The sequence below is a fragment of the Corvus cornix genome, chromosome 1 (assembly GCF_000738735.6).
Source record: "Corvus cornix cornix isolate S_Up_H32 chromosome 1, ASM73873v5, whole genome shotgun sequence".
NCBI lineage: Eukaryota > Metazoa > Chordata > Aves > Passeriformes > Corvidae > Corvus > Corvus cornix.
In genome coordinates, this window is record NC_046332.1 from 13,125,177 (window position 1) to 13,136,988 (window position 11,812).

The window sequence follows — 11,812 nt, forward strand, 5'->3', positions numbered from 1 at the left end:
TATTTGACATTGACTACCAGCACGAAGCAGTAAGACTGGATTTCTGCCAGAACTTGATTTAGGCTGTTCAGAGTTTCATACGTTAGAATTTCTTTGGGCTTGATTTTGTATGGGGTTTGTAGAGTTGTTTTACCATAGTTATTCAAAGACATTTTATACTTTGAAGCATTTTTCCTAAAAAGATACATTGTGTAACAGAGTAGTGCAAAAAGTAAATCATTTGTGTGGTAAAAGTACCTTTAATTTTGCTTCTGAATTACAAGATAAAATATATTGAGCACCACCCATCCTTACTTTGGTAGGAGAGGTCTTTGTAAAAGACCTCTCCTGGCAACTTGATGCCACCAGTGCTTGGGGTGTAGCTGTGTGAGGTGTATCTAAATGTTCTCATGCACCATGACTTCTGCAAATACTGGGTAGTATCAGTATTTACTTAAGTTTCACCTGTGTTTCTTTATTTCTAAACTTCTCTTTATCCACACCAGAGCCTGTTTTCAAGTAAATGTGCAAGAAAGTTTGAAGAACAAACACATGGGTGGTTTTGATGTGGACATTCTCTAACTTTTCAGAAATTAACATTAAAAATTGATGATTTTTTTTAAGAGATATTATTTCTTAGCCTTTCAGATATATTCCAAATAGTGGAGTTATCTTTAAGATTTCTGGGATGGGAATAAGTATGCTTTAAAAGGAAAACTTACTTCTCCCTTCTTTCACTTTGCTTTTAAAACTGGTCTAATTGATATAACAGGAACCTTTTCATCATTACATAGGAGACTATTTCCAAAAAAGAAAAAGAGCTGAACTTTTTATAAAGATCAGTCTATATGCCACTGTAGTGACAGCTCAAAATAAAAGGTGCTGCAAGTAGTGTATTTCTGCTGTAAGTAGTGTATTATGGGACTAATTTTTAGCTTTCTTCTCAAGTTGCAAGTTTGCTTTTCCTGTGAAATCTAGGCACGTCAAACATTTTTCCAGTCCCACGGTGGTACAGTTTTGGGGACAGAAATTCAAACATGAATATTCCATGTCTTAACTGAAGGGCTTTGATTGCTATAGACTCCATCTCTGCTTTTGAATAATAACTCCCAAGAGAGATTAAAATCCATGAGAGAGTAACAAATTAGCCAGTAGTTTCTGAGTTTCTTCCCTCTCTTGTTTTCCCCTTGCTCTTTTTGATCAGAGCTTCCATCCTTGTCAAGAGACATATCCCAGTTAAAAAGTTTTGATGAAATTAATATGTTTTCAATGGAAAAAAAGACTGACACCATTGTCAAAATGTTTCTAGAGAGCAGAGTTTTTAAAAGTTTAACAAATTCTTGCTTTTTAAGTCTGAGAGTGATTAGATTGGTAAAAGCAGTGAAATTATCTAAATCTTTTCAAAGCTAATAAAATTCATGCAACATTCTCCATACACAGGAGCATACATAGAATTTCTGAATCAAATAAAGTAAGAGGAAATAGTTTCTACATATTTTTCCATTAAGCCAAGATTTTATCCTCTTATAACTTTTTTATGGGCAAAGATGCAACACAAATGTATTTATGTAAAACCAAGAATTTATTGTTAATACCATGGAAATCTTAAGTTTAATTACTACTAATCCAGATGTAAATGTTACAGAAAGAAAAATAATACAGTCAAAAATTTACATATACATGGCCCATCTCCTGGAGCAATGTTCACTCTCCCTCTGTTCCTGTGGTTCCTAGGGACAGGTCTTTCACGCTGGTGCTGAGAGGGGAGGTATGCTGTGGGAGTCCCCAGTATCTGGCGTTCTTTACTGACAGGAGTATGATGCTGATGTGGACGGTTGCCGCTTCATTGGTTTACAATTCGCTTTGGATTATTTTGTATGGATTTTGTAACAATTTTACACCTTTCTGCTTCTTCACTATCATAACATCGCTGTGTTTCCCTGCACTGTGTCTTTGTGTTAGTTGTAGATCCCTTACTCTGCACAAAGCGCTTGTTGTTATAAAAACTGCACTTGTATCACACAAGACAAGCAAAAGCAGGACAAATTAGCCATGGGCACTTAGACAGTTTGAGAAACTGCTGTCACAGCAAAAGCAAGTGAAATGAAACTGCAGGCAGGTCAAGAAAAGTTCACACAGATTGAACAGGAGTGACAAACCTCACTGCTGAGGCCTCCCAAACTCAGTACAGTGCTTACAGCAGTGGCAATGCCTTACTGCAGGATTGCTACCCTTTGTGAGAAGGAAAGCCTGGGCCGTAACTACCTGGAGAGGGGACTGCCCTGCCAGTCTGCTGCAATGTTTTCTGTGGTACTAGTAAAAATCACTGCTCAACCAAGGATGGGCTCAGGACATATAACAGCCCATCCAGTGCACAGGGATGTGCCTAGGGATACTGTGCTGTGAGAACTGATTTTCAGGAAACTTCAAAGATGTGCAGCAGAAGCCAATGATGTTTTCCTCACCTCTAATGCTTTCCTTGCCTAGTCACCTTTTAATTACCAGTGGCCTGGACAGAATTTTCAAAAACCACAAGGCGGCTACAGACCCCAAGGCTTGAAGACTCTTGCAGAAGAACTTTTAATCTTCCAGGGTTGGAGAAGAAGTTAAAAGCAGTTGACAGACTCAAATTTTGATTAATTAACAGTTACATTCTTGATCCTTTTCCAGGTGAAAGACCACTAAGTAGCTGCTTTGTCTTACGATTGAAATAACAGTTGCCATCCCTTGAGGGTGAAGGATGCCAAAGGCGAAAGCAATTAAATCCTTGTTATGCTCTACCTGTTGGCAAAGCTGATAATTCACAGGTAGTTTGCTACCTGCAGCTTGAATAACGAGGTGTATAACATTTACAAGGCAGGGCAGTAAAATGGACATGGCAGTACCATTCAGCTTCTCTGCCTGAAGATGAGAGGTTTCATTAAAGCAGTCACATATAAAGTGCTACAACCATGCAAAAACATCTGAATCACTGAAACTGTTGTATGGAGTTACAAATTTGTCTGTAAAAGTATTTACATTTGTCAGTTCAGAGAAAATTTAGTTTTGTTTGGTTTCTAGATCTAGATTAATTTTGTTGGGGTTTTTTTTTCTGCATTTCCTTTCTGTGTTTTCTTCAGACCTCAAATTAATGAAAAAAAATTGATGAGCAGAGTATAAAACTGTTCAAAATAAATTACACAGAGATAATATGCACACATATGTCATTATTAAGTACTTTATACAAGGAACACAGTCAATATTAAATTATCATAAAAATTGCTACTGTTGCAGTACCTGGCAGCTCCTCTAGGAAGGGACCCCAGTGTTTCCTTGGCTTCTCTACAGTTCCTGGTGCCAATAGACATTCTTACCTTTCAGGGAAAATGATGGACACAATTTTGTTAGAAGTATTATCTCTTGATAAAAACAATGTCCTTTTTCTAACAAGCATATGTGAAGCTGTGTTGTAAGAGAGAAAGGGATGTCTTGCAGAATTAATATGTCATTTTTTATCCTAACTTGGTATTTTCTAAAGTACTTTGACATTACTTTGTCATTTCACATTTCATAGATCATTATTTTATTATTTTTCTAGCCAAATATAATCCTAAATAATCTCAGTTCCTAACCTTCTTTTATTACTTATTTTACAGAACCTATTTTTCTGAATTTTCTTCAACAGTGGCTGCTCATCCCTGCGAGATAAAGCAGCATTGCTCAAGCCTTGATCTAAAAAACCAGAACACTGGAAGCCTGAAGACTGAGCTTTCTATAACAACAGCTTCTAGAAAACTCTCTTATTCAAAGGCTCCTAGAAGAACAAAACAATTAAAATATAACATCAGAATAGTTGTAAGAGGCTGGACAGTAGGGTGGACTGAAGAAGCCTTCCTCAGAGTAGTCCAGAGTAGATGGCCAGTGTGAGGGAGCCCATAAACTGATTTTACCCCCTCCCCATTTATTCCCTTGGAGAATTTACGGTGCCACTGGTGTCTTGCCTTTCACTAGGACGTTTTCAGTCTATTACCAGCTGTATTTTCCATTTTTTTTTTAGTTCCTACCTTTGAGCAGACTGAAAATTATTCTTGTTTATATTTATTTAATGACATACAGGCAAACCATGTCAGGAAAACTATGTCAAAATGTGTTTCTTACATTGTATCCTGAGGCCAGCAACATTGCTGGTTGCTCTGGGCTCCAGTGCAAATGAGTTATCTTAGTGAAGACGTGACACTGAGTAGCTTTTGCTGGGAATGCTTTATCCTGGGACTACGCTGTCTGAAGTGAAAATTCAGTACTGTGTGTGGAAAAATAGAATATTGGTTTAGTTGACAATATTAAGCTTATAAAATTTTAAAATCTGTATTCAGATTGTCATAGTGTCTCTTGCCAAATGAAAACCATAATAGAAAATTTACAGCTGACCTACTTTTAATGTTGTAAGACTTATGTTAGAATGGCCTGAAGCACTTTCCTTCCAGATTCAGATTACTATCAACCAGATAGGCACCCACCAACACATAATACGAAGGAAGTGATGATTCATTGTCAGAATCCAACAAAATAGGATAACTCTATCTCCTTGAACTACCCAGCTAATGTTTTTTTAGGTTGCATAATGCATTATGCATTATTAAATTCTTACTAAGTCAGCTGATGGGAATTCAGATTCTGAGGAGTCTATGACTATCAGCTGCCTGAAATGGTACTTCTCAGACAGAATCTGGCAATATTCAGGGCAAATTATTGCCCAGCATCTTACTTGTCCTTTTGTCAATTCAGATTTCTAAATAGAATATATGCACGTATTTCTGATTTCTTTACAATTTGTAGCAGCAACAACAACAACAACAAAAAGTCCAGACACTTTGTAGGGGCTTGACTTTTTAAAGAAAAGAGAAAATAAAAATGATTTCTGGAACAGAAAGATCTAAAGAAGGTCTTTTGGCTAAATAAAGCTCAACTGTATTGGACTTCATAATGTTTTCCTTTTTTCTGTCCTTTCACCACTTTGTAATGGAAACAATTCACCCCTCAAAGTGAAAAAAAGAAAACTACTTCGGCTTTTCCATGGTATTTATGGATAGTCTAAACCAGAAAGACAATTTAGTGGCTTTGAGATCCCTATGTCCTTGACCTTTTCAATGTTGAGAAGAAAGGAGCAACAAATGAGCTTTAATTGTAGCCTACAACTTACTGTAGCCATCTCTACCTGAAAAGATATGGTGGCAGCTATCTAATGCTATATGCTTAAGATCCTGTCAACACTGGCATTGTAAATCCCATTGGACTGTTCTTTGGAACTTGGCCATAAAAAACGTGCTTCAAATTGAACCTTGCTGTGCACGGCTATAGACTAGCAGCTTTTGCCTTTTCTTCATACATATTTTAAATTAAATGGGTTTTCAAGTAAGCAAGCATAAAAGAAAGCTATATGTAAACAAATAAGTGTTCTCATGTTAGTTCATTTTTTTTCTTTATTGCTCAGCTGCTAAAGAAATAGATGAGATAAAAGCATTAATTTTATTTCTTTCCTATCCTGTTTCTCACTCATGTAGATTTATCGCTTCATCCTTCAGTCATGTGGTATCTGTCCTTCACTTTCCTATCTCCTGTCTGTTTCATCTGTATTTTCAGTTTGTTTCATTTTTGCCACACTTTCTCAAGTCTGTCTAGGGTCTTCCAAATGGCTTCCTGCTTATATTCTTTTACAGTTGTACTGCTGTTGTAATGGAAAGCCTCTGACAGATCTTTAACTGCAGCAACCAGCCCTTTTCTTTCTTACCTGTGTTTCTTTATTCCTGCAGTATTTCCCACTTAATCTGACTTTTACATTCTCACCTTTCTACTTTTCATTATCATTGCTAAGCCACTGATTGAAACAGAAATGAGAAAAGTTGGTGTCTTCATATATCTACCTATCTATTTTTTGTGTTTCTGTCTGTCTCTACCTTCTTGTGAGATGTAGATTAGCAATGGTTGAATTAAAGGTTTTCCTCTCTGTTTTTTTTTTCCTTCCTGGAGTGTTGGTGGGGGTTTTATTTTCCCCCATTCATGATACACTAGCTCGTTCTGTACCAGTGTAGTTCTGCACTGGAAGGAACCAAAACATTCCAAATTACAAGAAGTAGCATCATCTGTTCCTCATTTCTCCCATCAAAAGACCCAGGTCTCAAGGAGGTTTAAACACACTTTTAAGAACCTTTCCTAAAGCCATCATTATAGGCTGAACACAGATCACAGTAGACAACACATTAAAGAGGAAAATCTGTTATTTTTTTACCATTAAAAAATGTAACAGGTAAATTAAAAATGACAATGTAAAATCTATTTGTAAGTGAGGTGAAATTCTTGATTAGGCAATGACACAGTAAAAAATACCATAACACAGAAAAACTGCTTTTGTCTAAGAATTTTTATATTTTACACAGGAATTATAAGGAAAAGGGTTTCAAAGCTGAGACATTTTCTCATCAAATTAGGACTTATTAGTCGCAGTACGCACTAGCACTGAGGCCTTTCATATCTTGTGTATACTGCAGAGGGAAAAGAAAGAACCCCACAAATATGTCCAGAGTGGCAATGATTGAGTATTGACATATTAGCACTGTGATATCAGAGAAGTCTCTGGGACTTATCAGTGAATTTCACTGACTATAATGGAATTGCTCATTCAGATTTTCACTTCTGGAAAGGGAGTGGAAGCATAGAAAAATTTAAAAAGTTAAATCTAAATCTCTTTAATTTAAAAATGTAACTGTACTCAAGAAAACAGAGTGGAAAAGTACTAAATTAAGTTGAGCTCTCTTCATTAACTCCATGCATTTGGACAACTTCATAGTGTGTAATATGGTTAAGTTAATTAAAAATTTCTCAGGCCATTCCAGTATTTTAAAGTGTCATTTATTCTTCAAACCCAATTGTATAATAGTATATTCTTGCTCACTGAATTAATATTCAGATTTTTGTGAGAAGGTGTTACATGAAAGTCCAACTCTAACAATGATTTTCATAGCAGTCAGTTGTTATTTTTACCACATTTATTTTGTAAAAATAGAAAGCTGAAGATATTTGTTGACTTGCCATTTACATCAATTGTCCACAGCATATTATCTTTGTTGTTTTGCCATATAAATACATTGGCTGAATAACTGTTAGAGATTATTATTCAATCTGAAAAGTTTATTGTTCTTTCTTGCAATTATACCTGTAAAATTCAGTAATTCTGACTACTGGCAGGACTAGTTACTAACCCAATTTTTCAGGCAGTACATTTGATTTAAAATATTTCCCTAAGTGAGCTTTATTTCAATGATCATAATCTTGGCATCTATGGTATACCTAATGCATTTCACTAGCCAACAGCTCCAGTTCTAGGGTCAATTATGAGTAAGAGTACAGTATAATTTCACCACAAATTAATACCATCTGTCAACATGATAAGTATCAGGCTGGGTTTTCAAACAATCAGCTTTTCTCTCATTAAAGATTCTGCAGAGAATAAGCTTTCTCAAAATGAAAAGAAGGGGCCAGTCTTAAAAGCAGAGTTATCAGTATATCATGAATAAAAATGGTAGAACAGGATTCTGCCCCCAGAAGATAATGCAGTAGTCTAAATAAACTAATGTACCTTGTCTTCCTCTACAGATATTTTTCCTTTAAGAAAATGACTATTGCTTAGATCTGCCACAATGAATTTGTGTTTAATAAAGGTTACTTGTGCACCAGTCAAATTTCTTATGGTCTTTGATGGTCTTTTCTATGGTCATTAATGCTGTCCGCATCATTAATTGTTGTCTTCCCTGATGGGGGAGATGTTCAGATTTTTGCCAAGAGAAAAAAGGAGGCGAATGGGACTTCATGCTTCTCAGTCTCCAGACAGCTGTTTATTAATTCTTATCTAAGGAGTACAAGCCACTGGCGTGGCCTAGACATAGCACAGAGCAGAGAATGCAGCAAGAAGACAACTTATCAAGATCTCACAGCCTTTTTAAAGGTAAATTACCCAATGAAAGCTTAAAATGCAAGATATTTTCACTTTTTTACCAATGTCCAACAAGTTCCTAAATCACGTAGACAGGAACTGCAGAATTCTGTATCCAATCATCCCAAACCACTATTGCTGCAAAATATGGAGTTAGTGAAGAAGGAGAAAGAAGCTTTTAACTACAACTTATCCTCCATTTTGAGGTTTTCTAATTCTATTTACTATGCAAAAAGACCTAAAAACTCTAAATTTTTCACCCTGTGATAATCTCACATAATATCCTATCACCTAATTCATACCATTGTAGATTCAAATTCTTCCCAGAGGCTAGGCAAATTTTCCCATGGACAAAGGTCAAAAATAGTACTGTCCAGGGGGGTAAAACCTTTCAAAGCAGGCAGAGAAATATTCTCTGCATTCTAGGTTCCTGCAGTCATGAATGATCTTTCAACTGTTGCATTTGGTTTGTTTCCAATTTTGTCTAAAAACAGGGGGGAAACTACCTATTGGTAAACATGTGGGTTATCTACTGTTATGCCTTATCAGAGGAGTGATTTTTCTCAGCTGTGATGATGTAAAGAGGGATGACCAGGTATCTCCCTGTCAGCACATGTACTTGGTCCTGCTCCAGCAAATGTTCCATGGAAGAAGCTATAAGGAAAATATTTAGGTCTGAGCCTGCCACCGTGCACACAATAGTTTTCTTTTTACTGTCTCTGTTCTATTGAATCCAATATTTGATACTCAGATGATAAAAGTAACAAGTAGCATCTTTGTCTCTGGAACTTTGATCCCTGCCTACCACTATGGTGGGTAACTCCTTCGTCCTGTGACATCAGGTTTAAACTGACTAACAGGCACAAAAATGAAGTCATTGTGCATGAGAACCAAGCCAAGAACTCTTAAGTCATCCTTCCCTCTATAATTGAACAAACATCTGAGTTTTGCATTTTTCAGTTAAAGCTTGAATAAAGCCCTTAAGTTGCTATATGATGTTGCGTTGAATGTGATTTCTAATAATAAAATATACCAAACTTTCCTGAAATACTTTAGTATCACTACACTGTCTTAAATAAATACATACTACAGAGAAAATGATTCTGAATTTTTTCCCACGAAAATGGTAACGGTTAAAAAAGGTCAATTATGCCTTGTTTAGGCTGGTTGGTAATGGGGATCAAAATAGCACTTGTCTCCAGGTGGTGATAGAAAGCAAAAAAAATGAAGCACTTGTAGAAAGAAGCAGATTTCTTCAGAGTTCTGCACTTGTCCCATAGGGACAAAGTAGAATAGAAGAGTAAGTGCTGCAATATTCTTATCACAAGGCTGCATTTTGCAGGCCTTTGAAATGTGAAGGAGTTTTTTCACTTATTTGATTGGAGAATGTTGCCAAAACAGGTACTGTCAAATTAATTGAGTACAATATTTGCCAGTTGTGATGCCCAGAGAGACCTCCAAAATTTATTTAAAGGAGTAATCACTGGGAAATTGCCAAGGTCTCAAAACATTTTTCTTCTTAACCTCATAAGCAATTGTCATCTCATGTCTTATTTTTTAGCTACAGTTTGCTATTTCATAGAGGAAATGATTAGTGATATCATGCATCATTAACTGTGTGGCCGAAGTTTAAGCCTCAGACATAGTGAGCCAAATTAATTTTTAGTGTAGAACTACAGACTCCAGCATTTTACTTGGAGCCAGCAGAGGCTGAAATCACACAGAAAGTATTGATTTTAGATCCCCCAAGAATGGTGTGTCTCATGTAATTCTACTGTTACCTCCTGCTGATTCATCAGAAATGGCTTTCAGGGAGTTCAGCCTTTTTGGCAGAAGACACTTTTTGATGTAGTGGTAATAACCTACAGAGGTATTTATAATATGCCCAGAATGATATTACCTTAATGCTTGAATAAATCACTTGCTAGAATTTTCTCTTTCTTTTCCTATATTGTAATCCAAAGCAAATGAAGACATTTGGGTGCATTGTCTATGAAAGCAATCAAGATAAGTATTATGCTAATACTGGACAAAATGACTTTGTGATTTCTTTTCTATACACATTTTTCTATTCTGAAATTTAAGGATATCCTGCCAAAGGAAAATGAATCTTCAAAATACTTTGGATTTGTCATTGTTCCAATTTTTCTTCTCTTCTTTGGACTTCTATTTTAAATTACAAACTTAAAACTGATTTGTTAGGTCACTGTTGGTTGAACCACAGTATTTTTTATTGAGTGGAGTCAGATGAATACAATGACCTAGAGAGTTGATAATTCCTGATTTTTCAGTAAAAAATCCTCAAACTCGTGAAACTCTGTGTGGAAACCAGCTCCTGTGAATTGTTCATTTGACTTACGTTTATAGTGTAGAGAACCAGGGAAAACAGTTTGAATCATTAATATGTGTGACCACCATTTCATTTTTCTTTTTGGCTGGACCAATTATTACTCACTCCCATAAATTAACTTAGGGGACAGTTCCCAGCTGACTTCTTTTCTTTGAACAAAACTCCTTTAAGCTCCTTGACACACATTGATGAAATAGCTATCTCTGTGCTATAATGTCCTTGATTTTAATGATACATTAATGGAACTTTCTCATTAATGATACCTCTATTACACTTCTCCATACTTTCTCTTTATTATTTTGTTATCCCCTTAAGTCACAGCCGATGTTGAGATAAGATCCCAAGGCTTCAATTGGAATAATACCTCTAAAGCCAATTTCAGGAGCCCCAGATCAGTCATAAGACTCTCACTCAATAAGTTTAGCATTTTATAGGAAATTAGTATTTATCAATTTAGTAATTAAATATAAAGATTAAAATATAAGTAAAGGAAAGCTACAGCTTAAATGAAATTTGATTTAATTAAAGAATTTCAGTGTTATTGTACTAAAAGTCCCATGATTCAGTTTGTCTTCTTCTAAGTGTCAACCTTACCATGGAACTTTCTTATAAGCTACACTTTGGTTACATTATTGGCAAAATAAGCATTAAATTTATAATAAATTTTTAAGTTGATATTCAAGTTTTACACTAAATACTATGAAATATTTCATTCAAATATTATTAGGATGGAACACAATTAAGTATCTTTTAATTTAAATTCCAGCTTTTATTTTTTATCTTCAATCTATTTACTTACCAAGTTGTTTCAGAGGTTATTAGCTCAATAGTTGTTTTTTTTCCTATAACTTCATTTGTGTTTTCCTATAGAGAGATAAAAGTATTTTAAAAGCTTATACACTCAAATGTTTATACACTTTCTGTGATTCTTCTGTTCACATAACAAAGTGAATTAACTGCATGCACTGATGTTTCTGTAAATGAAGTACAAAAGACAAGAAGAATCAGAAATTTTTTTTTAAAAAAGCATGCAATTTTACTCTCATCATTATTACATCAAATATTACTTACCTTGTACTTTCTGTCTAATAGCACCCACAACATCTTCAGTATTTTCCAAGCAAAGGTCCTTATGCAGCAGAGCCTATAACCAGTAGCAAATTTGAACAGCCCCAAGCATGGGGTGGGGACAGGTTGAGATGTAGGAGTGAAGGGAGATGATGTCTCCCAACTCCCCAGCCTATCTGTAAGTTCTATTTGTACTCATTTTCCAAACCAAAGTAGGAGTTATCATTCTGGGTCATGGATGTTTAAGAAAAAAAAATGATTAATTGAACTAGAGAGAGACGAATTCAGGACAAGCCGGGGACTTTGATGGATTTGTAACCATTGGGAAAGCAAGAATGAAGAAGGAAAAGAGACCATCTTGAAAGAGTAACTTTGTTACCGGAGATTTGTTAGCTAACACTTAAAAAGAGCTTTTGGTTGACTGATGTTTTATTTTGCACAGTGGTGAT

The 11,812-nt window shown here is 35.5% G+C and overlaps 1 long non-coding RNA gene across 1 annotated transcript; it reads right to left on the bottom strand.

Annotated features, from left to right (window-relative positions):
* Positions 1–3,254: 3,254 nt before the first annotated feature.
* Positions 3,255–11,449, bottom strand: LOC109146388. The gene is made up of 3 exons (XR_002048373.1): positions 11,367–11,449; positions 11,095–11,159; positions 3,255–3,332 (listed from the first exon to the last, which is right to left on the bottom strand). It is a non-coding gene; the product is annotated as an uncharacterized LOC109146388 (long non-coding RNA).
* Positions 11,450–11,812: the final 363 nt, after the last annotated feature.